This window comes from Elephantulus edwardii, unplaced genomic scaffold (genome assembly GCF_000299155.1).
Source record: "Elephantulus edwardii isolate Elephantulus edwardi_28Jun2011 unplaced genomic scaffold, EleEdw1.0 scaffold00017, whole genome shotgun sequence".
Lineage (NCBI taxonomy): Eukaryota > Metazoa > Chordata > Mammalia > Macroscelidea > Macroscelididae > Elephantulus > Elephantulus edwardii.
This window is the reverse complement of record NW_006399767.1, coordinates 12,739,337-12,745,336: the sequence shown is the minus strand read 5'-3', so window position 1 is coordinate 12,745,336 and position 6,000 is coordinate 12,739,337.

Sequence of the window (6,000 nt, the reverse complement as noted above, 5' to 3'; positions counted from 1 at the left end):
CTGAGCTGCAGCTCATCACCAGTGTGGACCTGCTCAGGTTGGAGAGGAGGGGAGGGCTTGGCGGCGGCTGTCTCACAACTGCTCAGGGAAGGGCAGCCACCTGGGAGGGAACCTCACACCCTGAAGGCCTTGGGGACGTGAGCAATGCCTTTGTCCCAAGGTTGGGCAGAAGCTCTGCAAGACTCCACAACAGGTGCCTCTCTGATACCCCACTCCTCTCTTCATTTCCACCTCCTTGTGTGTGTGTGTGTGTGTGTGTGTGTGTGTGTGTGTGTACACAATCTTTCCCCTCCCAAAAAAAAGTGAACCAACTACAATCTTTTCCCCCCTCAAAAAAGTGAAACCAACCACTGGAGCTAGTGAATCTTGAGGAATGGGATGGAGGGATTGGGGGTTTCACATCAACGAGGAGCCTCAGGAGAGCTCTCGTGGCCTAGTGGCAAGAAGCTGCACTGCAATCCCAGAAGTATGTGGTTCGAATCCACCAGATGCTCTGCTGGAGAAGGAGGGACAATCTCCTCCTGTACCAGTCAGATCTGATTTGATGGTACACGCGCGTGTGCTCACACACACACACACACACACACACACACACACACACACACACCAAGGAGCCTCCTACTGGCTTCCAGTTTCTCCCCACCTCTTCCAAGTGAAAGTTGAAGAGCCCACATTGCAGGTACCTTGTTTGGGTGAAGGGTTCTGGGAACCCAGATCACCCCTCGCCAAAGGAGAAAGTCCATTCTCAATTGACCCCTGTCTTTTCAGTGTACACTCCTCCACTGTATCTCCAGTCTCTTCAGGGAGCTTCTCTCATCTTTGTATGTTCCTCAAATCTGAGTTCATAGCATAGAACAGCTGGTTTCCTAACTGTGGTTGGTGGGTATAGCTTGGATCCATGGGGACAGGCCCATTGGGAACAAGGAGAGTGACAGATGACTCTGGTATTAACAAGGCAGGCCCCCTCCCAGCTAAGCAGCCTGCCATCTGCTGCCCACTCACCAGGGTTTTGGCTGACAGCCTACATTGATGAGGGCCCTGGGAACTTCCCAGCGCTGCCTGCCAGCAGAGTGGTGACAGGGATCACCATCTCTGCCACTACCCCCTAACCTGAGTCCCTGCCTCTCCCTCAGTTCCACTCCTCAGCTTTCCTTTCTCGTCCCTCTCTCAGCTGTGGAGCACATTCTGGTCAGCAGCTCAGCCAACACTGGATGCTGAACTGCTCTCAACTCTTTTGGACACCATGTCAGGGCATTAACACTTAACAGATTCACTTTTATAAAAAAATGTTTTAAGCCTCTGAATAATTGTGGTTTGCACAGCATGCATATTCTTCCTAAATTAAGCCCTGCAGAGATTTTAAATGATAGTTGGTGAGCTGGAAAGAACTAGGAGAAAAAACAAGAGAGGAAGAGGAGGGAGAAAGGAATGCAGGCTGCGTTACAGCTGGGGCTCCGACACAAGATTAGGCAGGACTTTGTCCTGTTGTACAGAGAGCGGACATCAACGGTACATAACATCAACTGCTGAGTGTTAAAGCCTGGGGTCTTCTAGTCAGCTGAGAATACAAGGAGAAAGGGGGACACAGGCTCTGGTGTGTATGTGTGGGGTGGGACAGGAGGTGAAGAGAGAGCACAGCTGTGTGGCCTAGCTTTCACTCTGCCCTTTGGCCCCTTCTCCTCCCCTGGGTCTGCTGCTGATGTCAGAGCCAGCTCTGTGTGTGTGTGTGTGTGTGTGTGTGTGTGTGTGTGTGTACACGCATGCATATCTGTGCACAGGCTAGGGGCTGAGGAGGAGGGAGATAGGAAGTCTTTAGGGGGGGGATCTAAGCAGGTTTTGCTCCCTCAGAGAGGAGGTGTGGACAAGCAGCCCAGGTCCACCCGGCTGGCTGTCCTCCAAGGTCACTTCCTAACCTCGGGGCTCCCTGTGAGCTGCTCTTTCCCCTCTGCTCTCTTACCCTCTTTGGTTATCACAAGCTGACTCCAAAGTTTGGCAATCCTATGTGACTGCCATCGAGTGGACTAGCAGAACTGCTCTGTGAGGTCTTCTTGCTTGTAATTTTTATGGAAAGGAGTCTTAGTGATACAATGGTTAAGGCCTCACTTGTTAACCAGAAAGATCAGCTGTTCGAACACATCCTGCTCTGCAGAAAGAAAAAGGAGTGGTCGACTTCCTTATAGTTTATAGACTTAGAAATCCCATAAGGCAGTTCTATTCTGCCCTGTAGGGTTGATACGAGTTGGAGTGGATTCGGTGGTTTTTTAACCTTTTTTAAATAGGCTACTTTTATTTCCAAGTACCACTTGTGGTTAGGTGCTGTCGAGTCGAGTACAATTCATAGTGACCCTATGAACAACAGATCTGAACCTTGTCCTAACCTGTGACGTCCTCACAGTCTCTGACACACTCAGTGAAGCCCATTGCTGCAGTTACTGTATCAATCTACCTGGTTGAGCATCTTTCTGTCTTTCTCCATCCCTCTACCTTTCCAAGCCTGACGTCCCTCTCTAAGGAATAACTTCTAGCAACATGCTCAAAGTATGTGAGACAAAGCTTCATCATCTTTGCCTCCAAGGAACACACTGGCTACACTTTCTCCAAGGCATATCTGTTCTTTTTGCAGTCTACGGGATATTCAGTGTTCTTCTTCAACACACAGTTCAAAGGCATCAATACTTCTGTTATCACTGGGCTGGTTCAAACCATCAAACTGCTAAACTTTAGGTCAACAGACAAGTTTAAACTTGTTTGTCACGCTTAGGAACTTTTCTTGTTTTCATTACATCCACTCCTCACTTACTGACGCAGCTGGGTTCCAAAGGCCAGTGTAAAAAAAGAGAAAGTAGACATTATGTAAAAATGGAGGATGACTACATCTTTATATAACTGTCCAATTACATCATCGCATAACTGCCAAGCCATGAGAATCATAGCTCAGGCAAGCTGACATATAACCTTAACCTTCACAGCCAGGGTTACTTTCACACCTCATTGTTCATGTCTGCCAGACCTATGTCAGTGAATTGCAAAATACTCATGTAGTCGACTTTTTTACGGTTGCTTCACATGGGAAATGTTGGATAATAAGATATTGGATAAGTGAGGAGAAGATGTATTTCCACACTCACCAGCATTGCATGTTTTGGACACTTTCTTAAAAAAAAAAACAACACACAAACCCAATCTGGATTTATTGAGATATAATTCGGATATGACACAATTTACTCATTTAAAGCACACAATTCAATGGTTTTTAGTGAATTCAGAGCTGTGCAACAATCACCATAACCACTTACAGGACATTTTCATTGCCCTAAGAAGAACCTTGTCCCTTTAGACAATACTCTTAATCCTCCTAACCCCTATGCCCTAGGTACCCACTAACCTACTTTCTGCTTTATCTAGTCTGTATGTTTTAAGTAAATAAAATCCTACATGTTCTTTGTGATAGGGTTCTTTCATTTAGTGTATTTGACTAAGGTTCATCCATATTGTTGCAGATATCAGAACTTATTTCCTTTTCATTGACAAATAATATCCCATTGTATGGCTATACCAAAGAGCTCTGGTGGCCTAGCGGCATAAACTGTGCTCCAATCCTAAAGGCACATGGTTCAAACCCACCAGCTGCTCCATGGGAAAAAGATGGGGAATCTCTTCCCACGAGTTTAACTGAAAACTCATTGGAAGATCAGCTGTGGGTCAGTTCCAACATGATGGTACACAACAACGTGGCTATCCCATATTTTTTTTTTCCATTCATCATTTGATAGACCTTTTTTTCCTCACTATTTGACTATGTACCAACAGGGCACTCTTTCCCCATATTACACACACACACACACACACGCTTTTGTTATCTCTTTGTTCATTTATTTGTTGAATAATGCTGCTAAGGGCATTCCTGTACTGTTTTCATTTGGACATATGTTTTCAATTCCCATCAGCATACACACAGGAGTAGAGGTGTTAATCATATGGTGACTCTATGTTTAAGCATTTGAGGCATCATAAGATTGTTTCCAGAGCAATTGTACCATTCTGCATTCCCACCAGCAGTGTAGGAAGGTTCCAATGTCTCCACATTCCTGCCAACACTTGTTCTTATTTTCTGTTTTCACTGTGACCAACTGCTGTCTCATGGTGGCTTTGACTTGCATTTCCCTGTGGTTAACTATGTTCAGCATGTGCTTAATGGCCATTTGTCTGTTGTCTTACAGAAGTATCTAAAACATTCACCATCTCAGTGATGTTCACATGTATAATTCAGTGGTATTCTGTGTGCTGTACAACCATTATCTCTCTCCTTTTCCAAATTATTCCACCAACATTAACATAAACTCAGTGCCTCACAGGAGAAACTGTCTTTCCCCCTATTTATTGCCCCTCTAATCACTAATAAATTTTGGTTTGTATGTATTCGCTATGTCATATAAACTTGATCATACAGTATTTGTCCTTTTGAGACTGCCTTATTTCCCTCAACATCATGACTTCAAGATTCATCCATGTTTTGGCATGCATCAGGACTTAATTTCTTTCTTTGTTGTTATAATATTTCACTAATATCCTCATTATTTCTGTTCTGTTTATTCCATTTCCATTAATCTGGATTCCCTGCCCCCTGTAGTCTAATCTTTATTTTCAAGTAACTATTGATCACAGGACTTCATTTATTTTTGTGATTGAGTAATAGTCAATTGTATGCATTATCTACCAAAACCAAATCCAAAACTCAATGCTAGTTGAGCCAATTCTGACTTACAGCAGACTACAATAGCCTCGTAGCTTTCAAGGCTGCAAGGCTGTAAATACTTACCAAAAATGACTGCCTCATCTTTCTCCTGCATTGTTGTTATTGTTGTTGTTATAGTTTGTTGTTAGGTGCTGTTGAGTCAAGTATGACACATAGCAACCCTATGAACAATAGATCTGAACCTTGTTCTATCCTGTGCCATCTACGTCATCTGACACACTTGAGTCCATTGCTGCTGTCACTGTGTTAATTCACCTGGTTGAGGGTCTTCCTCTCTTTCACCGTCCTTCCTCCTTCCCAATCATGATGTCCCTCTCCAAGGAATAGCCTCTTCTAGCAACGTGGCCAAAGAATGAGAGACGAAGCTTTGTCATCTTTGACTCCAAGGAGCACTCTGGCTACACCCTCTCCAAAACATATCTGTTTGTTTTTTTGGGGGATGGGATGTTCTTTTGGGATGGTTTGTTCAGTACTCTTCTCCAGCACCACAACTCAAAGGCATCAGTTCTTCTGCCATCTTTAGTATTGTCCTGCTCTCAGATGCATAGCAGGTGATTGAAAAGACCATGGCCTAGGAGAGCTCTGGTGGCCTAGTGGCAAGAAGCTGCACTGCAATCCCAGAGGTGTACGATTCAAATCCACCAGATGCTCTGCTGGAGAAGGAGGGACAATCTCCTTCTGTATCAGTTAGATCTGATTTGATGGTGCACACACACAAAAGACCAGGGCCTGCAGAAGGCCTACTTTAGTCCCTAAACTAACATCCTCGATTCTCAATTATTTAGAGCAGTCCCTGACTGCAGAGTTTCCCAGGGCAGTATGTCTCCTGATCTCCTGACTATTGTTACCATGTGCACTGATTGTAAATCCAAGTAAGATGAAATCAGTGACAGCTTCAGTATTTTCTCCATCATGATGTCTATCAATGCAATGTGAGAATTTTTGCTTGCTTGATGTTGAGATACACTCTTTATTGAAGGGTGTAGTCGATTTTCTGAGCAAGCACTTCAAGGCCTTCTCAGTTTCAGCAAGCAAGGTTTGTCATCTGAATAACTTAGATTGGTGGTGAATCCTCCTCCAATCCCGCTGTCACATCCTCTTTCGTGGAATCCAGCTTCTCAAATATTTTGCTCAGCATACAAGTTAAACAGATATAGAGAAAGGATACAACCCTGACCCACACCTTTCCTAATTTTAAACTGTTGAGGTTTCTCTTGCTCTGTTTGCACAACAGCCTCTTTGTC